Source organism: Polyodon spathula, chromosome 35 (genome assembly GCF_017654505.1).
Source record: "Polyodon spathula isolate WHYD16114869_AA chromosome 35, ASM1765450v1, whole genome shotgun sequence".
NCBI lineage: Eukaryota > Metazoa > Chordata > Actinopteri > Acipenseriformes > Polyodontidae > Polyodon > Polyodon spathula.
Genome location: NC_054568.1, coordinates 3,365,043 through 3,389,766, shown reverse-complemented (window position 1 = coordinate 3,389,766; position 24,724 = coordinate 3,365,043). Strand labels below are relative to the sequence as shown.

The following is a 24,724-nucleotide window of genomic DNA, read 5'->3' as shown; positions in this document are numbered from 1 at the left end:
AAAGTCCTACAGAGGAGAAATTGGATTAAACACTGCTGCATACTTTTGTTTTAATTTCCACAGACAGTTACTCAATCAAAATCTTCAAGGCAGTGAGAAGAACAGCAAGCAGGGAACATATTCTACAAAGGAATATGCTGCAACTGTTATCTTTTACTGGACATTTTTACTCAGTCACACATTACACTTTTGTCAAACACACAACCATGCAGTGCCAAATGTGTAATTAAATCTTTTTTTGCTGCTGAATTTTGTAGCTGTCATGATGCAGTGCAGCCTTTTTCAATGTGATCTCACAACATCTGTCGTATAGAAGAAAACATAACATGTAATAACCAATGCTTGCCATATGTAAATATTCCTACAGCAACCAAGCACTCAATTGTTCCACATCAATACAGCCACATGTGCAGTTACTGTGCATTTACAGTCTAGTTAGAGACACTGAATAAAAAATATGAATCATCAAGTACAATTTATATAGTGACAAGGAGAAATTAAAAACAATGCGGCTAGCAAACCACGGTAAAATGACATATCAGCTGAAAAACTGGCAAGCTATTTACTGTTTAACTTATAAAATCGAGAAAAACAAAGATGCAGGAAGGCAGTATGAATCCTAAACTGATCTGCACTGTATGTACTGTACACAACTGTGGGGTAAGCTGAAATTTCCAAGCAAACATGCAGGAGTAAGGGATTATGAAAAAAAGAAAAGGATTCTCTCTCAAATAAAACAGCTGGCTACCTTTGTGTGTCTGATGACAGTAAGGGCTCAGTTTCCAAGTGCTTTTGTATCCATGATGTCAAAATTCCTCAAAGTTTGCTTTTAGCCCATTGAGACTGAAACTGACTTTCAAAGGGAGATGTCTCTTTTATATAGCACCTGTCCCTGTTTCATTGGCATAACAAATGAACCAGTCATATGGGAGCTACCCCTTATCACGTAGGCGTATCTGTTGCTATTGGCAGGCCATTCTGTGTGTTATACTACGTTTCTGCAACCAAACGTGTACCAGTCTGCTGTGCAGTGCAACGCTTTGCTGTAGCCCATATGCCTGCTGATTTACATTCAAAACCTTGATTACTCCCACCTCTGCTGCTGTCCCACGTAACTTGTGCTTATGTACTTGTACATAAAACCACCTTTACAGCGCTGGCTGAAAATGTAATGCCTCGCTGCTGACTTTCAGCTTTTTTACAGTAACAATTCTGTTTAAAATGATATTTTTTTTTTTTTTTTTTTTTTTTTAAAGCCATTTTATTTTGTTACCGTGTGATGGAGAGGAAAAAATACTCATAATAAGTCAGTAGATTTAAAAAAAAAAAAAAAAAAAAAAAAAAAAAAAACGATGCAGCGACTTACTTTTAATAGCGGTGTGAAAAACTGAGTGCCATAATAGCTTGAATTGTATGTGCTTCGCCGTTCTTGCCTCGGTTTGTTAATCAGTTGGGGACAGTCAGACGGTTCCTGGGAAACTACAGTGTTTTGTAATATCACTTGTGTTTTATTAGGACGGGTACTGTATAAAGCACACGTTCGAACGGGTACTGTATAAAGCACACGTTCGAACGGATTTGCAACTGCATGAAAGGGCTGCTAAAGGAAACTAAAATGGAAAAAAAGTCTTGAATCTACGGTACCTGTTTAAAAACAATACCGGAGGGTTCCTTCGGAGAAGGGGACGCATGAATCACCATATTTGTTTTGGGGAATAGCTACCACTATTTGACAGCTTGTCATTTAGCGGTATTCCACTGAAAAATACGACTTTATTCTTCAGTTGCTGTTATAAAGTTGAACGACATTTGCAACCCGTTTATTTTTAATTTTATTCGGGAACTGATGTTGAAATAATATTCAATGAAAAAAAAAAAAAAAAAAAAAATCCCAGTTTGCCAATGGAGCTGCATTGGTGCGTGTATGATTTATAATAGTAGCCGTCCCAAGACTCTGAATCATATCGCTTTTTGATTGATGTCCTGTGCACAAGTGCTGATGCTTACCATACAAAATGAGATATTAATTGCAATATGAACGTTTGTCAAGGACAAGGAGATCTGTACAGCTTCTGATACAAAATGCGCTTTCACGGACACTGTAGAGGTATATTACAATGACCAAGTCCTTGAGGCGAACACCATCGTTACTTTGCTGCTGTGTGGTGGTTAACATCTTCAAGGTACCTCGCTGAAGAACTTTCACGGATATAGTATTTTATTTTATTGCAGCATTGGCTGTCCTGTATTTCGCGATGTGTTTATTGTCCTATCAACCAGGTAGACGTCGTTTTATCCTTTCATGAGGACAGTTTTGCGGTACCTCTCGGTGTAAAAAAAAAAAAAAAAGTGCACGGTTCTCCTGCGGCTGCCTGACACACAATTCGTGTCTCGTTGAAGGAGAATATTTTACAGCAAGGCAGAAGAGCGAGAGCTGGGCGCTGTACAACAACGCACATCTGCTTATCCGTTTACAGACCTCACAGCACGACGGCTTGACAATACAAAAGGTAATTGACAAACGCATGCTTCTACCTGTATACAGAGTGCATTTGCAAAGACAAATCTCATGTACTGTTTTTGTAAAAACCGAGGCCTTAACTGTTGGCTATATTAATAACGGCGTTGTACTTTCAATGCTTATCATCTTGGGATCTCATCCCCACACTGTATTTTTCAATTGGAGAACCGGTGTTTTGAAACGGAGTGTGTAGACAAGAAAGCTGCAGTAGCCTGGTTGTAGGGAAAATACTCACAGTTAATCGTGTTACAAAATCACAGTTGCCTCTCAAAGTTGCTGAGAATTAATATTACTTTGTAACGGTATTTTTTATTTATTTTTTTTTACCACCGTACTGTACTTTTAATGCCCTTAAAATGCAAGCTAAATAGCCTACCCGATATTGTTATCCGGGAGCCAAAAACAGTTTTGTTTTTATGGCTTATTTATTTTAATATGTTTATCGACGCACTTCAAAAAGGTAATTATTTATATCGCTCAGCAAGCAGCGTTACTATTTGTTCGCACAGAATGTCATTTTACTCCAATAACACTGACTCGATTTATTGTGAGGTTTTACAGCACCATGTGCAAGCCGCAGATTTAATAATTTATGAGGGGATTCTGCAGCTTTTTGCCTATGTAAAATGTCAATATGGTATCCAATCGAACTGCACATGTACAGTGCCACATAGGCAAGTACTGTACTTATGCTCATGTTAGACAGACATTGCATCGTATATCGTTTATATATACTCATAGAATATGTGTTTTTATTCCTTCTTTAATTTAAATCGGGTGTACATATTTGTCTATGCATGCTGACTATAAGGATTTGTCTGAGCTCTTTAGCGATATCCAAAACCAATCAATACAACAAACGATGTCTCGATTTCAGATGGTGAATTTAAGCACTTGCTTAGCTTGTAAGAAACTGGTAGTTTTGGACTTTGGCTACTTTTTTATTTTATTTTATTTTTTAATTAAGAACCTATAACTGTATTGTATAATAATTGAATTACTGATGACATTTTTGTATCTAGTCCTGAAGTGCAAGTGATTGCATAGCAAGGGATCTGCATGCATGTGTGCTGCATACTAATTACAACCAGAACTGTATGGCTAGATGCTACTTCTGCTGCTGTTTTTAAAAGGAAGGACTTAGATTAAATATTAGATTACACGAGAGCTTTAAGGATCTTGTAGCTTGATATTATCGAATGTGTTTTTTTTGTTTGTTTGTTTGTTTGTTTGTTTGTTTTTTTGAAGGTCACGATTTTATATTCTATTTTTCTTTCCACATACAGCATTTGTTATTCATTACCATTCACCCACACAAACACGTGCTAGCGATTTCACTAATACATTCATAAACTCGTACTACCCATCAATTCAAGTTGCGCGTTGTCGGCTATTCTGAGTTCCATAAACTTTCACCTAATCTATCACACTTCTGACTCGTTCTCTGCCCCAGCAGTTACTTGAAGATAATATCTCGCTGTAAAGTCTAAATTTGGAATAATTTTACCCCTGTTAATTGTGTAATATCTACTTTAGCCTACACTCATCGTTTTACAGTATATAGTAACCCCGATTGTGCTCTTGTGGCGTCTAATAATACTCCTACGCTCTGTTTTGCGGTATTTGCTAAAGGAAAAAAAAAAAAAAAAAAAAAAAAAAAAAAAATCTAACCACTCTGGGTCCACTCCTTATTAACTTCCTTCGGGGTTCTAGAGCAGCTCACTGCCCACATACATTGAAAAACAATCGTGGGCAGTGAGCTGCTCTAGAACCCCGAAGGAACGGCAACCGACACGTGACAGGGTTGGTGTGTACACAAGGTTGAAACAGCCGAGTTGTTCCCTGTGCACAGAACCTTTTTTTAGCTAAGCAACTGCAACTCAATACACCCAAAAAAAGTGCTGCAGTCAAGCATGTTTTGCGTCTCAAACAGGGTGGAGACTCTTTACCCCTTGCAGTCCAGTCGTTCTGTAATCGGGTCAGCTGTTACCAACAGACTCCGAAACAGTTTCAGCACCATGGCTAGCAACCAAGCGGGCGCTGCTTAACTCAATACAAATAAAAAGGTTAAAATAGACTGGTTTTAATGAGGTGAACCCGTGGCAACCAGGCCCAATCAGTGCGTATGAACAAGCCAGGAGAGGTAAAGTTCAGGCTTTTCACACTATAATGCATTCTGGTAAGTGTAGTCTTGCTGAGACTACCAGAATGCATTGCGATGCAAGCTGGAAAGCTGTAACTGTCACAAACTGTTCACGGGTACATGGAGTCACATGGTAATCTCAAGTAAGTGGGGCAGGTGGTCAAGTCACTGAGCTGATTTGAGTTGAAAAGTGGGTAGGCGTTGATCTATTTGGAGTCAGGGGGGTGAAAATGAAGGACAGGTCTCTGCCCTTGTAACATTTTGTTTGAGTTCACTTTCAAATCAAAATTTTGCCTTGTTCAGGGAACAACCCCTCTGTCTCATTTGGGCAATCTGATTATGGAGATGTTATGTACAGTATATGAGTGCTTACATAACCTTCTATAGCAGCTGAGAACCATTGTATCATTGATCAATCGGATTGGTGGCTAATGTTAGTCCATTCACATTATCATTGCATTTTGTAAAGAACAGTCAGATGGACTGTGGCTTGTATTTGCATAGAGACACTTTGTTATCTTTAGCTCATGTAGTTGACCTTTTCGAATGACTGCTTCCAGTTATTGCTGAATAATGTGTTTGTCTGCTTTCAGTAGTTTGTGCTGGTCCTATTTGTGTTTGTGTTTTTATTATGTGTTATAATGTATAATGGAAAGGTTTTGAAGCACTGTACTGTTCTCTTACTCTGATGTCATTCATCATATTTGGTTTGTGATTCATGTCTTGTTTCTGTTTGTCATCACGTTGTTGAGATGTTTATCCTGTATTTAGGTTGCTTTCTCTGGCCTGGTTTGCTGTATCGTACACGATGTGGTCACACCTGGCCACAAAGGAACTACATCATCACATAGCAGGGAGGTGTGTGAAGCTTACAGAGGAACAGAGCAACACATTTCAAGCTGTTTTCACTTCTGCATTGTCTGTTGAGAAGTTTGGAAGAAAAAAAATAAGTCTAGCGACATGTGAGAGAAGGAAGAAATGCAAATTATTTTAACAACCTGGGCCAGGTTGTTATTGTCTGAAATCCAGACAATATACAAGTTTTTTCAATTGCAGAATCCATTGCTCGGGCAGGATTTTTTTTTTTTCCTGAATGTAGTACTGTTTCAAGTATCATTAAAACACAGCACAATACTATCCCACAATCCCCCAGTGACCTTTTCACGCAGGTAAAAACGAATCTGGTTTTAAATACCATTACGTACAGCTGTAGCAATTACTATAGTCACACAATTATTGGTTTGAGATTCAGCTTTTATTAGGGAGCTCCCATAAATCCACTGTTTAGAAAGATACAGGGCATTAATGCTTATGAGATAGTAGCCGTCTACCACGTGGGTGTGTGCATTCCCTGCTGAGTGACAGGCAGGAGATCGAGACGGTGGTTGACGTTGATACACCCCCCGCAGGCGAACAGGATTTATTTACTTATCAACACACTGAACAGCTCACGTGACACTACCAGCAATGGCAGCGCACCGAGCAATGTGCGGAAACTTATTAGGATCTCTGATCTCTGAACTAAATCTTCTCTGTTCAATAATAGACTAATGTTGTTGAAGAGACTGATCATTGCATTATAAACGGTTAGGGTGGATATGTGACGGGCAGACCACTGTATTTACCTTTTTAAGTTTAAGCTTAGCAAGATTCATAGTCACAAGCCTGGCTCTTAAAGACCATTTCAGATCCCTTTGGTTGAGTATCCCACAAGAGCCTTTTGTATCATCAAATGTCAGTCTGAAGGTTAGTGAAAGAGACGACCTTGATTATCAGTGTCACTTGTGTGAGCTTCCCTGCTGACAACTGCCAAATTCATTTCTGTGTTAATGAGATTCATCTAGTCTGATGGTTTTATTTTTTAAATATTTAACCACAAAGAAGACATTCATAAGAAGCAACCCAAATGGTCTGTGGCATAAATACAAAGCAATTATGTAATTTCTGTTTTCCTAAACATAAATACAAAAAAAAAAAAAAAAAAAATCCAGATTCAACTCATCTTGTTAACAGCTGCAATTATCAAGCTCATCAGCACACACCTCCTAGCAGGGAACCTCGCACAGGTGTTGAAAGTGAAACTAGCTATCAAGTCAGTCTCTTGCTCTAACCTTTATCCTCACATTGATGTTGCCAAATGTACTTCTGGGATAATGAACAAAAGCAGCTAGAAATGTTTTTCAACAGCAATTTAAAAACAAGTCTCAATAATGTGATGAAAAACGAGACAAGTCACGTGAAGTGTCTAACTAATTTACACAGTAGCTACTCTGTAAATACATGTGTACTCACACAATTATAATGTTATTATGCATAGTTACAATGCATTTACTGTGTACATCTTTTTGCATGACATATATAAGTACACAATTGTATCAGAAAAGGATTAGGGTTATGTCATGCATAAAGATTTACAAATTAAGTTTTTTTTTTTCCCCAGGATACTTGCCAATTGTAACATACCCAAAGATTAGGAAAGCAATAGTTTAGACTTGCTCAGTTTAAAGAGTTTGAAATTTACTTGAAAGAGCATTACAAATAAAACTGGCAGAGTGATATCGTTTGATTTGTTTTTGTGATGCGGTTACAAACATGCCAAAGTCCTACACTATATAATCCCTTATCACTCTAGCTCAGCCAGTCAGAGTTCAGATCATTTTTCCACTGAAGTATACATTTCAATTACAGCACTGCTTTCCCTACAGTGACTTTTTTTTTTTAAATTACCCCCCAAAAATAACCAACAATATCAAGATAATAGATAGTATTTTATTTGTTTCATGCAGCGTTAGTAGAAAAAATAATTGCGCAGTTATGATAGTTTTTCTTATTTTACTACTTTTTTAAAGGCAGGATAGTGGCACTTTAATTACAATATACCAGTTGCTGGATTTTATCTGCTTCAAAACAGTGGGCCTGACTGTGCTATATCAGAGGAAATTACTTCAGCCTCAATCTTTATTCCAGCACTGGACAGTACAATTTATTTTTTATTAGCACTGCTGTAACAGGACATGCAGTTGTGTCGCATTGTGCATTAGATGATCACTAAGAGGGTTTGAGTCTTTGGCTTATGTGAGCTGCATTTTCTATATGCCTGCCAGCTCAGTGCATAAGATATTAGCTGCCTGCATTTATATTAAAAAAAAAAAAACTGGCAATGAAGAACAAATGCAGTACAACAAGCTTGATCAGAATATTAAGTGATTTGAATTAGTGAGTCAATGTCCAGTTTGAAGTTGCTTACAATCTTCTTTTAGTCATTATTTTGAACTCAGATTCTTGGACTGGTATGGTAAGATGTGAACTGGGAGGAACTGTTAAATACAGACAGCAAGTGGATAATTAGCCAGGTACTTTACATAAACAGCTATGGCCAAAAGTTTTGCATCACCTATAATTTTAGAATTGAGCCATAACAATGTTACCTTAAAATTCAGCAGGCTGCATTTGACTTTATGAAGCAAAAGTTGTTAATTCTATAGAGTGATGCAAAACTTTTGGCCATAGCTGTAGTGCATCCAGGCAAGACTAAGAAAGGGCTTCAACTCAATTATGAGCAATGCTACTGATCTGTACAGTGGTTGATTAAGGTAATAAATCACAAGGGGAATGCATTGGTTCTATTAATTGAGAGTGCTCACCAGGAGAAAGAGTATTTATCTTACAAGAATCATTGCGCGTCCAGTCCATGCTCCCTCCTGTAACGATTCTGGTGCTGACTCAAAATTAATTGCGTAAAATAAAGAAAAAAATATTTTTGTTTTTTTGCTTTCAAATACAAAATTGTACACTGCAAATGTGATAACTTCCTGTGTTGTAATTAAATTAAGATACAATTAGACCATGTGACCTACAACACAGGGTGTGGTACCAGGAAGTTTACCGCTATCTTTTTTTTTTTTTTTTAACAAGGAAGGAACCAGATTTATATCACAAAAGGGAGGGAGTGATTTCGAAACATTCACAGCTCTGGCTAAAAGTTTTGTATCACCCTACAGTCAACTACTTTTGCTTCGTAAAGTCAAATGAAACCTGCTAAATATTACGTTACCATATTGAATTATATACAGCTTTGTAGTTTTCCATATACTTGATGAAAAACTGACAAAATGATTTTTGCAATATAATTTTGTAGCTTCTTAAATAAAATTATGCGCATGCAGTTTTTTGGGGTTTTTTTTGTTTGTTTGTTTTTTTATAATTAGTGTCTCATCCTAAAATTCTAGATACACTTTTGGACATAGTTGCACATGCATTGCGGAAGTGGATTTTAAAGCCATCACTCATCTTATCTGATGTTCTCAATTTTTCATAATCCAAAGGTCTATTATTTATTCCTGCCTGCCAGACTGGCAACATTTGTCAGCACATCGTTCTCAAGAAAAAGCATTTCGCGTGCAGGGAGATTCAGAACCTTTCATTCGCTGAACAGTACGAGTGAGTGACAAGTTGTGCTTGCTGTCCAATATCTATTGAAGAACCATGTGAAAAACATCAATCTACCAAACTGCCCTGCCGCGTTGTCAAACGGATTCACAGCAGAATTACGAGGCTTCAGCCCTGGCATTCATATAACCAATGATGTATTTACTACATTATTTGCAATTTAAAAGGACTGAAATTTGAATGAGATGGGAGGAGGGACGTGCGACTAATGCAATATGCAATATGGAATATACCCTGTTGTTTAAATACTATCCCTCTCTTTATTGATTTATTTTGTATACCTGGATAACTTAACAATATTGCACTTCTTGTACCCTGTGGGTGATGAATACTTTCAAGATGATAATGCACCCATCCACCGTGCCAGAATAGTGAGTGAATGATTAAAGGAGACTTCAGACCAGTGGTACAGTGCAGCCAAAACAGCGTTCCGGTACTCTTTTCTACAGGCAGCAGCTGTATTATCATAATAGGCACTTCACTCACATCTGATTCAGGCAGTAGTCCTCTTGATGCAATGAAAAGAGCATTAGGAACTTCTTTAAGGCAGCTAACAATGCTGATGAAAATGACAACAACAGCGCACCGACTATGACTGTGGCTACACACACAAACAAAGCCACTGACACACACTCACAGGCATGCAAAGCAAAGCATTCTGACAAGATGGAGAAACACATTATGCATGCATTACCTAATATTTGCAATTACATAATTATGCAATCCGTTTAATAATTCTTGTTTAAGAAAAATCTATATTTTAGTGGTGTTCCAGTGCCTTCAGGTTTAAGACTACTCCACTGCTTCAGGCCACCACAATGATCCACAGCCACCCTGATCTCAATCCAATTGAGCACATATGGGATGCAGTTTAACAACATATGCATCATCACTATCCTCTGTCTATCTCTCTGCACCAATTGCATGTAAATCAACCTACATGTTAATGAGTGAATGGACTAACATCCCTCAAAACACCTTGTACCTAACGGTGCCCATACCACATTGCGTCCAGACCGTCAAGTCAAATGGTGGCCCATCTGGATATTATGGAGAGATACTATTAAAAGGCAGTGTATACCTCCCATTACATACATTGAGAAATCTGCTTATCTAAGTGTTAACTGTATTATACATTCATCGAGACAGTTATTCAAACTGCAAATGTCATGCATTTTAACATTTAGGGTGTGGCTGTACGTCACCTACGCTTGCTAGTGACAGTGGATAATAATGTAACTGACATACTTGCTATGTTTCAGTATAAAGAGCAACAAGATTTTGAGGGGGTGGGGGTGGGGGGGGTTCTGAAGCTTTCATATTTCTACAGGAAGCTCATTTGTGGCACCAAGAATGAGGCGCGATGACAGATGTGCCCTATGTAGAAAGTGCTTACCTTGCCTTGTCAGCTGGGAACCATATTGATAATGACACAGGAGGGTCTAAAAGTGCTGCAGCTGCCTTGGTAATTCACAATGCTTGTTCAACCCTTTTAACCATTCCTGTTACGTTTGTACAAGATAAGAATGTCAAACTGAATTGGAAATGAGAAGGGGCTGCACCATTAGCCACAGGAGAGGATCTGTTTTAGCTATTATATCAAATCACCTGAAAGCCACGCTTTTAATACTTTCTTCAATAGAATTAATAACAACTGTTAGGCTTGTGTGTGTTGGTTATACTAAAAAAAAAAAAGATACAGTTGTGTGCACATTTATTAGAACACCCCATTGCTTCTGTTTTGATTTGTTGTGCATGTGAAATCAAACCATTGCAACTGAAAATCTTCGAAAAACTGTCAAAATTAGGCAAATTATAGATTGTCTAATTTAATGAATGACTTTAAATTACCACATGTTGAATTAATTTAAAAAAAAGTAAGAGAACAGACAGCCACAAATGTAAAATGCACGAGACTTTTTAGAAGTTGTTAAAGCATAAAGTGGACAAACATTTTCACGAGTGCCTATTTTTGTTATATCATGGATTATTGATACCAATAACTTAAAATGTCATGCAGGATTATAGATCAAGGACAAAAATGACAAATCTTGAGGCATTCCCATACATTCGCACGCTGCGGTATAACCGACAGGCCACAGCTGAATGACTTCTTTGATAGTTTTTCTTTTTGATAGTAGGCATTTAATTTGTGTGAAAACACACCATTCAGAATGCTTAAAAAGCCATTTTCTTGACCTAGTCTGGCAATAGGATGTAAATTTCCAATAAAGATTGCATTGCACTGTCTGCCTCACCAGCATTTTCTTTCATTTAAATTTCTACTGAGATACTTCAGAAGGTATTATTAAAACATGCATAGTCGTGATTATTAAACAGACAAAAACAAATAATTTAATTGCTAACCTGTGTTTTTTCTTCCTTTCTGCCTGTAAATGTATGTCCTCTGCATGGAAATGGATTGCTTTACATGATTCTTCCACGTCAAGGATTAACAAATATCTGTGTGTTCTGTGTGAAACTGTGGTGAAATAGAAGCATACATTTGAAATACAACACTGACAGACCAAAGCAAAACATTCTTGTTAGATACTAATGTATGCATATACGTTTTTAATCTGTGGTATAGCGTTTAATTATATACCTGGCTGGTAGTCAGCAAGCATTTGGTCAAACTATTATGCGTAATGAATACCATTTTAAAATAATGGCCACAAATTCATAATGAATTCCGAATGATTATCACAGGAACAACATCTGCATATCTTATGCGCTTCCTCAGAGTTCTGAAGTTCTAATTTTGAATTCAGCCCTGTTAGTTCATCATGATTTAAAAAAACACATTCAGGTTCCCCCTTTCCTAATTAATTCACTGTTTATTCATCACCAATTCATACAGTCTTACCTCGCCCAGCAGGGGATTGTGAGTAGTGCTAATGCATACATGAATGCATGCCTTATACATGTGATCAACATCATGCGTTGCAAAGGAACATGGAATGAATGAGGGTAATTAAATCCACACGCTTGAAGAGGGCTGTATTCAAAATGAATTACTTCCGAACTCAAACGAAGTGCAGAAGATATTCAGGTGTTATTCACATGGTAATCAGCTGGAATACATTATGAATTCCTAAGTATTGGTTCAAACAGCCAGGGTTCTTATATTTGCATGTCTGCTGTATTGAATTATAATTCTTTGTCTTTTTTTGTATATTTATTTTTTTATGTGTGTGTGTGTGTGATTTTTGATGCTTCCACAGACAAAATGGAATAAGCCAGGGAATTGTAAGCACTGGCAATCAGTCAAGTATAGGACAGGTAGATTATCTTCAAGATCATGTTTGTTTATTGCAAGCCTCATCATTCATTTACATTAGGCTGTCTTTGCACTATTTTTTTTTTTTTTTTTTTTTTTTTACATACATTGATATTCCACCCACTTGCTTGGAGAAATTAGATACATGCATTACTGACTATGTGTGTTACTAGAAGTTCAGTATGCAAATACAATGTGAATTTGTATAACAAAACCAGAATACAGGGCATGGAATAAGCCTTTGGTAAAATTCCATACAAAAAATATGCATGGATTAAGCTAGGAGATGAACATAAAGCAATCTAAAGCAAAAACAATTTTAAGCCTGCCGTGCACAGCATTTGCATATTCCTTTCATTTTTATTTCAAATGTTATATGACCCATGCATCCTTTGCATCATCCAAGCATAGTGTCCTTATTCTTGTATCATTCTTGTATAGTTCTTTAGTTTTATGTCATTTACTGCCACCTGCTATATTATTTTTTTCCTGTTAAAAGTTAATTGATATCTTTTAAACTGACTTGTATTTAAAAACACAAATTGATTAGAATTGTGATCCTACTGATTAAGCCTACATTGTTTCCAATTTCTATTGAAACCCTTCTAATTTTGAGAAAAGACTGCACATATTTTACTATTTATTTTCCTCGTACCATCCTTGTAGTTCCCGGATACATTTTCTTTTTTGCTCTACTTGTTTCCTCAGAATATGACCAAAACTATGTGTGAAATGTTATCTTCAGGTTATCTGTATAGTTTGTTTCCTATGTGCAAAAGGACAGACTGCAGCAGATATTCACAGAGGTGTTGCAAGCAAACCAGACAAGGTGTACTTGCCAAACGGACAAAGACCACCTCTTTAGGTAGACTCTCTACTGTTCTTCCCCCAAATTGACTTTTTTGTTCTCACTTTACGCCTAACAAGGGTGAAATGTATACACTGCTTAAAAACACAATCAGCATTCCAGACAAGCAAGTGACAGTCCTCAAGTGATTTGTCATTAATACTTAATTTTTTATATATATTTGTATTACACTTCCAAAAAGGCGGCAGGAAAGGGTATTTGTATTTATTCAGGAGTGTACTGACATTTTCTGATCCATCTGGGGGCAATTTGGCATTTTTTTCACAGTCAACAATTCTGCTGACAATAAGGGGGCAAAAAGCCAGCGCAATAAATTCCAGAAGCATTTAGACGGGTTGAAAGTTCTGGACGAAGGTGCCAATTGAGTTGATAATTTCATGCTGGTTTGGAACTAGTAATTTCTCCCTTGTGTTATTCATTTTTACTTTCCGGTCTATATAAAAAAAAAAAGTTAAATTGACACATGTCACATGACATTTATATAGCCAGAGAAAGACTCAATACTGGGGCAACATAACTCAGAGCCACACAGAATGATTATAAAACGCCCTAATATTCCTTAAGGGAAATTATTATATATATATATATGAACACTATCTTTAAACATCTTCAGTCTTCTCTATTACGAGACATCACATTCAGAAGCAGAAAAGATGACCTTAAAAAATTAGCAAAATATCATTGGATTTGACAAACATGGGAATAATGTGGTAAAAACTCTGCAAATATACCTTTTAGTACTTCCATTAAAGGTGAAGCAACTTCCACAGATAATATTTGATAAGGAAAACACATATGTGGACTGGAACAGATCCTGTGAGAGTTGAATACCACTGAATTAAAGAACACTGGTTCATTTTCTCTTTGTATGATCAGACACTCCTCTTGGTGTCTAGATGTCTCAATACACTGTTCTACTGTGTAGCCTTTCTGTGCATTCCACTCTGCTCCTAAGCACGCCTTGGTGGCTTTCTTTAATTTATATTCCCCTCTCTGTAGGGAAGCTACACTTATCTCAGCACGGTCGTTCCTTTAAACGACATGCAGTTATCTGAGTCCCCAGCTCCACAAATGCAGCTTCTAACCGTGAGTGATGACTACAAGAACAGGAAGCACAGTTTGTTGACAAAGAAAATACACACTGGAATGTGGATTGAACTGTTTTAGGGTGATGTAAAAAAAAATTAAAGTGAAGTCTGGGATTATCAACATGGTTGTACATACACTCTATTCATTGATGGGTTCTGAATTCAAGCTGCAAATGACATCATTTTAAATTAACCATTGCTGTCGTTTTCTTGTTCTTTTATTGATTTGAAATGTAATTTTGAATCTATTTTTTCCTGCTCACCCGCAGCAAATAGTCTGCACCAGCATTGCAGTTGATGAAATTTGGAGCCACTTTTTCAGGAACAGTGGCTTCAAATTTGGATCCAGGACCCCGAACCCAAAGTATCCCCTGGTGTGCCATGCAGTGGCCTGAAACCAAGTTGCAAGCCACAAAGCGGCTTCGCGTTCAATCAGTTTAAGAAACACTTTGAAATGTTTGTCAATAAAAGTTTATTATACCAGATTGAAAAAGGGTGGCATAATAAAAAAAAAAAAAAAAAAAAAAAGAGGAGGTTTTGAAGCTGGAGTCTCTCTAAAAAATATAAGGTCTGCTCTGATTCTCCGCAGACTTGAAGGCCGGAAAAAACAACAGTCTGCTGGCAATTTCTTTATCACAGAATTTTGAGAAATGGGTTCAGCGTCTAGGATGCTTTACTGCTGACAGAGCTGAGTAATGTGCTTTTAAAACAGGTCAAGGACATTACTTTAAATAGTAATATTTTGGCTGCCAAGCTCTGGCAGTGGTTAAAGAACTATTTAATGCATGCTTCATTGTAAGCATTACAACTCCAACTCAGAGGGTTGTGACTTTGAAAAAGCCAGCTTTAGGGTCATTTAAGAAACCTAAATAAAAAGCAGTGCTGGGATGAACTTTGTTTTATGTCTGAGTAGTCTAACAATCCAGATTGTTTTTTAGCATGACTTTTCCCAAATCAGTAAAGTTACAATCCCTTTACCCTTAAATATATAACTAGGGTTCTACGTTTTTTTGGCACAAAAAAAAAAAAAAATACTGTAATAAATCAGGTCACATTTTAAGCTGGTTCTTCATTGAAACACGTTTATTATAGAATTTAGAAAAAAAGGTTAATAACAAATGCAGTACTGTTTTAATTGCCGGTGATAATGTAAAGTTGAAATCCCCCGTCGCTTTGTCAGGACGAATGGCAGAGTCAGAGTTTTATTTGGTGTTTGTAGTGATTGATTGAGTCATTGTTATAAAGAATGCTGGGTGCATTGCCATGCTCTACTATTATATTTCATTATTCTAAGCCAATATACACACCACAGGATACTAACCATTAGTAGGGAAGCTTTTTCCTTAACTCTTTCAATGCTTTACCTTCCCGTACTAATGACGAGAGACCGCACCCTAAATAAACCAAGAATAAAAATGAGTGCAAGGAAATATTTCAGTGACAAACATGTATACAAAGTCTTTTAAAATTTTTTCAATATTGAATGATGACTTGCATCACTGGGTGATATGGACTCCACACTGAAGGGGTTGAAGGCTTCCTCAATTTGTTCCACTGAGAGGAATGTGTGTATTCCGGTTTTGTGAGTATGACTTATTTCCTTGTCGAGGTGTTGTAACTAGCACTATTCACACTCCTCTGAAAGGTTAATGGCAAATGTGTGCACAATAGGCATTCTTCTTATTGGGGCCATTAAAAGATCATTCACACCTGACTGACATTTAGTAGTTGCTAACAGATGAGAGATTAGTATTGTTAGATATACAATAGTGTGCAAATGTAAGAGAACACTCCATTGTGTCTGTAGTTTTGATTTGTTCTGCATGTGACACACACAAACACACAGAAATACCTTTTCATATCAGCTTTTGCAATATAGATTTTTTTTTTAAATCATACTGGATGTATTATGGTGAGGGAAAATATGATGGCTTTTTTTTCATTTATATAAATGATTTGGTACCCAGGGCAAAGGTTATCCAGAGTGTTTTGTTCAGAAAGGTGATTTGGATCTCGCCGATACATCTTGGAATTCCTCAGATGAATCAAAGGAAACTGACAGTGGCAATAACCTCACACTTATTCATGAGCCCTCTCAGCAGTCTTAAATAAATAAGGTATTATTCAAGACCTTCTATGCTTCTTCGGCAGGCTAAAACATAATCTTTGCAGTGATACTAAAAGAAACATATAAAATGATATGGCAAATGTTTCGACAGAAAATACAATCATCAATAGAGTGGGCCAAATATTAAAATAGTTCTTGTGACTTGTTTTATTTCGCATGTGAAGCTTAACCCATTAAGTGCCATTGTCCTCGTTTGAGGACGGTAAATTTGTAATATGAAGCATTTGTTACTGCCATCTACCTGTTATTTCAAATTTTGTTAACCGCAAAAGCAAAGTCTAAAAGTAATGGATTAAATTACATAAAACAGAGCTTGTGTTCTGATTTTTATTTTCAATGATAAAATTAATCTGGAACTTCATGTGTTGAATGTTATTCCTCTTTTTCACCACGAGTTTCTAAAATGCGTCTTGTTGAAATGGGCTCAGTTTTTCCTCAATGGTGGTTTTAATTTGAGACATAAATCAAATGAGACGAGTGTCAGAAACTTCCCAGAGAAGTGAAAGAGATACAGATGAGAACCATATTTTCCTCTGGGTTTCAGTTGCTGGAGTGGGCCGGTACTTGACGGTATGCAGAACCGCCACTTTTCAATTCCAAAGGCTTGCGTACCGGCACTTCTTATAGCCGGGAATGCATTTAACATTACAGCATATCACAAGCCTCTGTGGAAGTCTGAATGGAGTTCTGTTTGGTGAGTACTCTCTAATTTCTCTGCATACTGACACTCTCCTCCTTCTTCCTCCCCCCTTCTCCCCCCAAGTACTGGTTAGCATATCAGGAATGTCAGTGTTGAAGCTCAGTTCTCAAATCAAATCCAAAATAAATCTTAGACAAGGGTTCTAAAAGGCTGCCCTTTCGTGTTACGGTAGTGTAGGCATAAGACCTGCATTTTGTGCAGTTCCTCTGAACGACAGACTCCACCCGTGAGTATGTGTTTAAGAACATGAGACCATTTACAAACAAGTAAATCCAATCTGGTTTTATAGCAGCTGGTTTATAACAAATCCTTATCAAATCACAAAGGGTTCCAATGATTTACCATGAACAGTATGGTTCCATAACCCATTCCATACCATTACCACGTCTCTCCTCTTAAATCTGTCTCCACTTAATTCCAGCTGTGACCTCTGCTGTAGTTAATATGAATATATGATACTGTAGGTACTAAAAACTGGCCAAGCACTTGTAATAACGTAAACAACTCCTAAATACATGGCACTCATCACCTTGCTAGGTAGTGATCATCAATTTCCTTTTCCTTATGTGTTCTCTTTGGCCTGCAGATATATGGCTAAAAATAAAGGTTTAGAAATACTGAAAGAAAAATGTAAATGATAAATATTTTGACAAAGTATTTTTTCAATGCACTTGATGTTGAAATGTTGGACGATGCATATACTTACATCACTCCTAAGTGGTTACCTTGACGGTCCCATTGAGATGAATGTGGTTCTCCTAATGGTCCCATTAAGATGCATGGGCATATGCTGGTTTTGCACATGTTTGACATTAAATTTGCAGAGGTATAAATGGTGCTAGCTTCAGTATGACGCAAGAAAAAAGTAATCTGTACAAAATATGGATACTTACATCCCAAACAGAACTCACTATAAATAACATTAAAACATGTAACACTCTTAAATGTAGGCTTCTATCCCCCTACTAGAAACAGGTACAGTGTTCCTCAGTAGCACAGAAAATCTTTGCTACACCACTGAAATTCTGTACAGTGTAGCTCAAGAAAGCCAATGCAAAACCTGGCTGGTGAACAAATTCTTTGAGGCTGAATTTTCTTAGGGCAAAAAAAAAAAAAAATAAACATTTCATGTGGAACCAACCACATGTGATATTCTTATTCAAAAGGTTGTATAGTGTGCATGTAATCCCCACTTAATATTAAAACCTGCCAGAGTTTCTTTTTAATATTACAACTGGCACAGATTTAATCCACAAATAATATTGCTTGTCATGTCAAAGATGCTATGAGTTGCATAAACCTGCTTTAATCATTTGCCTTTCTGCTGTATTCTTGTCACAAGGTAAATCTGGCTTTTTAACGAGTAAGCTAGAAATAAATGAGATCACAAACAAATTTAAACGACTTTCACGGGAAAGTTGACAAAATCAAAGCAAGCAGTAAATGCCAAGTCAGCATTAAAAAATATGAAAGCTTATGAAATGTAAAAATAAATAAATAAAAATAACTGTTTTATATCGGTCTCAAACAAAGGTGAAATGTGAAAGGGAACATTCCTTCCCCGCCATGGTTGAAAACTCTAAATTAGAGCTATAACATCAACAGTATTGTAGCGATGCTGAAAGAAAGATAAGGAAACAGTGTTTAAAATAAACTAACGCTCTTTTATTAATGAGGCATACAGGACTGGAACCAACGGCAAACTCAACCAGGCCACAGCGATATCCAAATACAGTCCTAGCGGATCTGGTTTGGAGACAGGCAGGCATAAAATTGTAAAACATTGTGATAGATTTATGCAAATGAACACAGAAAACACAAACAGTCCACAGGCCTCAGTTCTGTAAAATGCTCTAAAAATCACTCTGGTGACTTATGCCTGAAACAGACAATTTTAAGTCTTAAGAAATTACAAGACCTAATAAATATATAAAAAATCTGAAAAGGTCTGTTAACTAAAGTGAGATTAGGTTTAAAAACAGGAAGAAAACCACACAAACTGATTGAATTCAAAACCAGACATGTACAGCGGTTTATGAAGTGCATACAAAAAGGTAAATTGTTTCGCAATACTTGGTAAATTAAGGAATTCCAACCTCAAGGCAACAGGGCAGCAACCCCCCTTTTATACATTACCTGTCCCTCCCCTCCTAAAAAAAAGCAATTTCCTCATTGTCCAGCCTAGTTAATGCTTTACTGTCCTTGGTGTTACAGCATTGTGATGTTTAAACAAATCCTAGCGTATAAAGGAGATAATAATCTTCCAAGTGGATAAAATCCACTTAGTCAAGGTTATTATACTAGCTAGGGTGAAGATTGACTATAGATAGACTTGATGCCTTCTCCGCTTTAAAAAAAAAAAATGGAAATAGACGAGCGCTTTCATTTTCCAGCATCCTGGATTTTAGTCCATGCAGTCATCTGTGCAGAGCAATTGATGCAGAGAAATTGTGAAGATGAATGCGCGGTGCATCTCAAATGTGTTCACTTGGATTGAGATCCAGGAATCTTGGCACACACGTCTGCATTATTGTCTTGAAAGGAGACATTGCCATCAAGGTTTAACATTACTCAGTAGACTTGATCCACAGCAATGCTTAAACCATTACGTACTGAACTTATTTTGGGGGGGAGGGGTAGGAAAAGACCAAGAAATGCATTACTCTTAAACTTCAGTTTCTTATTTTATATTGTGGCACCACAAAAGCATCTGAAAGGCTATATTTGCAGAATTCACTTTTGTGGTTAACAAAATCTGAGTAAGTTATCGTATCTAGTAAAGCGGTTTGTGGTGGTGGTCCACTATGAAAGGCACTATATAAAAATAAAGATCATTTATTATTATTATTATTATTATTATTATTATTATTATTATTATTATTATTATTATTATTATTATAATAACAAACATAGTTAAAAAGAACATTTAAATAATGGATAGATGCCAGTTACAATGCTCCAAAAAAATTACAAAAGCAGCCTGGCACTTAATGGGTTAACTTACAGCATTTATTTGGCATTCCCGAGTAATCAAGTGGCCCAGGGTCCACCTGGAGAACATGTCCCACACCAGGATGGTTCCAGATCTAATGGAACAGACAGGTCTGTATACAGATGTGGACATATATATGCCTGCCTGGAGCAACCCAGTGAATTGGTGGGATAGCGTGAAGACAATAGTCAGCCAGCCGCAGGATGCCGTCTTTATTTTTCCACGGACAGTACAGCAATTACATTAAGACTCAGGCTCTGGCACGTAGGCTGTTAGCCGACCAGGTCTCGGTCTTGGTCTCTCTGTCTCTCTCTCTCTGTCTCTGTCTCTCTCTCTCAGGCAGAGCCAAAGCAGATGGTGATACTGATGATGATAAATAATAATTTTATCAACATCACAAATTTTAGTGAAAATTTAAATAAATGCAAAATCAAACAAACAAAAAAAAAAAGAAATACATAAATGATGGTGAATGAGAGGCTCAGTAGGAAAATTATTTCTCCCAGATTTAACCACTAAGAGTTGTCCTTCTGCATTTGAACTACAGTAAAATATGCATTTAAAGAAATGATGAGTTAATTAGGTAGCTTGTCACCGACAACCCTTATGGATGAACATCTGTCTTGGAATCTTATTTTCTTAAATATATTAATTAATTTATACACATTAATTTCTGGAATACTGCACAAGTGACCAAACAACATAAGTGCAGTCTATCACTACTCCTATTACTATTTACAATTAAGCCGATATAGTGATATTCACATATACACCTTGGGGCAAAAGTTTTGCATCGCTAGAATTTTACAGAACTGTATACAACGACCAGTCATTGAAATTGATGTCTACTGGACTTTAACAGTCCATATTACATAGCACTTAATAGTACCAATAATATATGCTTTTCCCAGCTATCACGTCAGATACAGAACGCTGTGAAAATGAAACACATTCTGCTGGCTTGTTTCATTTATAAGCCAGCATCCCTCCTCACACAGAGGCTACAAAGCTGGGAGCTGCGCGAAAGTGAATCCCTGCAATGCCATTCCCATTTCAGATAACAAGCACCTGATAGGGTTGAGATGAGACACTGCCATAGACCGATAAAGTCTTATCAATCATTCACTGCGCTCAGAAAAGCCCTGATGGGAATGCCAAAAGTGGTAGGGGGGCAATATGCTAGGAGTCAAGTGTGGCTAACAAGACAGGATAAGACATAATCATATGAAAGCGTGTCGGCATTGATGTGTTTCATGCATAATGAACTAAAGTGTGTGATTCAGAAAACACCTGGTTGGGTAGCAGGTGTTGTATATTTAGTTAGGGTGAATATATTGAATTTATTTATTTATTTATACAGGAATTTAACCCATTAAGACCTAGATCTCATTTACAAGGGGGTACATTTTCTTGGTCATTTATGATATTTGTACGTGGTTCTTATTACAATTACTCCAAAAATGCTTGTATATAATGTCTGCAGCTAGGAGGTTAAGGAGCTGCTTTTGAGTTCTAGTTGCTTGCCATAGACATGTGTAGCTTAGCCTTGATCAGTCAAAATATATTCATTCATATTGGGAAATGCCAGAACCATCTAGTGTACAGCAGTGTATTGCAAGCAAAATCTGAATATTTAAGCAAGTGCAATAAGAAATAAATAAAAAAAAAAGTGTCCCTGTCAAGTCACCCTACTATCGACCTCAGTCTTGAGACCAGGTTTGTTAAGAGAAATCAGAATTTGGCTGTGAAACGTGTTATTTGCTTTACCTGTACCCAAACAAAAATACAAAATTTGGAACCCAATATCCGAGACCCTGAAGCATTGAACGTTCAGTTTTCTGAACGACCATCGTACCCGAGGAGGCCCGCTGGCTGAAACTTTCTTCTCGTACCAGGACAGTCTTCAGTGGCAATCCTAGCAGGCTGCAGGACGTTTTCACTTCACAGTATTATTGTATACTTAACCCACTTTGAAAAGTCTCTGAAAGCACAATACTATAGAGCAGCACTCTTCCATATTTGGTCTGCAGCTACTAAGAGTCCCCCCCACTGCTTTTCCCCTTTGTCTGAACACCGCTCAACACTTTTACTGTGGCTTCAGGACCCAGTACATGATAACCAGAGGTTAATTTGTAATACTAGTAGAAAATACTATACTTGTAAGTATATACTTTGACAATTTTGAAGTGCAGCAAATTGATATGAACAACCAGCATAAGTGAATGCAGGGGTTCATTTGTGCCGTATCCCAGATACATTTTTTTGTCTCACAGGCACGAATTAAACAATTTTCAAAACGATGAGCCGCATGAAAAACATAACATAGACAATAAAAAAAAATTATTTCCTGTTCCATGAATTAAATGACAAGTGCACCACAAATGGCAAAACGCTATCACTCTTAACAACAACAGTGTTGTCGCTGTATTAGTCGACCCTATCACTGGTACTGTTCAAAGCTAAAGATTATGTTAAAACATGGCTAGGTCAAAGGTCAACATGCAGCTACTGACACTAAACAATAAGGCACCTGAAGCACATACAGGAGCTACTGTAAATCAAGGACAGTACATTAGGTCTAGAAACACAAATGCTATCCCTCTTCCTTCATTGTAAGATCTGGTGCCTTTCGGGTTACAAGTTAACCCCTGATGGAGGCCAACATGGAAGAGAAAATCTTTGTTTAAATCCAACACCACTGCGTGTTTCAATGAAGCGTCCTTCCGAGTTGACTTGGCTTTTCTTCATCCTCTGTTGGGTTCCTATGAAATTGATCCCTGCTGTCTCTTGTCCTGCTTCAAATGTTGTTGATTGTGCTCCTAAGGGTGCTGGAGGACCACAAAATTGGACACAAATCACAGAAATCTTTTGAAGCCTGTCGGTATTCATTAGTAAAACACAATTAAAGCCTTTTTTTTCCTTCAAAAAACTTCAAAATTGCACTTGTGTTAATGTCACTAGCCACTGTTAATGTTCCAGCAAATGTCAGCATGCATAATTAGGTTTCGTTAAAACTAATTTCGAACTACACATTTCATACATAACTAAAATCACATGCAAGACAGGTGAAGATTTGTGCTTGAAATATTCTTACTGGTCATTATTACCCATAATCCAATTACTCTATCACATGTCAGAGCTTTTTAGTGTAATATTAGCAGAGTGAAAGCATGGTAAAGCATAGGTAAGCATTGTAAAACCCAGGAAAAGCATTGTAAAGCACAAGTAAATATGTCAAACTACGGTACTGTAAATACATTGTATAAACAAGGAAGACAAATGTGAAAACTGCATAAATACCATGCACATTTACAGTGGTAACCTTTTCTAAGGGTACTGACAGTTTGTGGCAGACAGAGGCCTATTTGCCATGAGAGAGTAACACCCTTTGCTTTCACTGTATAGGACAAGGGTTTACTTCTAGGGTTAAAAAAACAAACAAACAAACAAACAAAAAACCATGTTAGTTTGGCTAAACTGAAATATTTATATTTATATTTATATATTTGCTATTCATAAGATTAGGTTAAGGGCAAATTTAAACAGAAGTTTGTCCACAAGTGAACAGTTTATTCACAGTCTATATGTAGATACTCCTGGAGTCAAGGAGCCTTTTTCAGAAGACAAATCGGTAACCTACAGGTATTTAAGTTTTGGTAGGAGTCTTTCTATAACTTCAGCAGATCTATACATGCTATCAATACTAATAAGTTATTCCACATGTACACTGTACTGCCTGCCCATTCGAATTACAGTTCGTAACTAGGCCTAGTCTAAAGGGTATCCAGTTTGTGCAGCTTTGCTGTTTTCTTATTCATTTGAAGGCTTCCACAAGTCTACAGACCTGCCAGTGTATGATTGTTCTAAGATGTGTGCGTCTGCATGTTGTCAGAACCGCCTCAATGGGAAGATCTAAACTATTAGCCTGAGAGTGTGATGTTGTCAAGCTTAAAATTAAGGAGTCACTATCTGTCAACCAATTCCCTGTCAGTTACTGCTGCCAATAGTAAGAATGCAGCCAACCCTTGCTAGCTTTGACAGAGCTCTTATGAAATGCACTGGTGTCTACTAGAGGACAGGAATGCATCGTACTTGTTAAAAGATTAATTATTTAATTCTATATTGTGCACCTACCAGCTAAGATGGACACAGTTACTGTTGTGCAAAATACCATCCACAAAAAAAGAAAATCTAACATTTAGACCTTTATAAATAGTGATTAATTATTCTAGAGATTGTGTGTACGGTTTAACGGTTGTGTAATTCATTGTCGGGGCCCGCGGATTTAAAACATTTTCTTAACTCTTGTTCGTATAACATTCTAACAAACTCTTTATTGTTATTCTGTTCATCCTTCCTTTGGGTATTAATCTTTGGGATTTTTTATTTTGTTGCCACTTGTAACTGGCAGTGTTGTGTGATACACTGCTGTTGCGGATTCTGTCCTGTCCCCTGCGTGAAATGAGCTCAGGTTAAAAGCACCACGAATGTAGAAGAGCCCGGCTCAAAGTGTTTAAGACGCTGGCTTGCGGTGCACAGGGTCGCTGGTTCAGGC

General features: G+C 37.1%; 1 protein-coding gene across 1 annotated transcript in view; it reads left to right on the top strand.

Moving 5' to 3' along the window:
• Positions 1–2,058: 2,058 nt before the first annotated feature.
• LOC121303787 (leucine-rich repeat and fibronectin type III domain-containing protein 1-like protein) overlaps positions 2,059–24,724 on the top strand; it is a 47,330-nt gene continuing 24,664 nt past the window's right edge. Inside the window, exon 1 of the mRNA XM_041234568.1 lies at positions 2,059–2,510. The gene's annotated coding sequence lies outside the window, so the exon portion shown is untranslated. The remainder of the gene's footprint in view (positions 2,511–24,724) is intronic.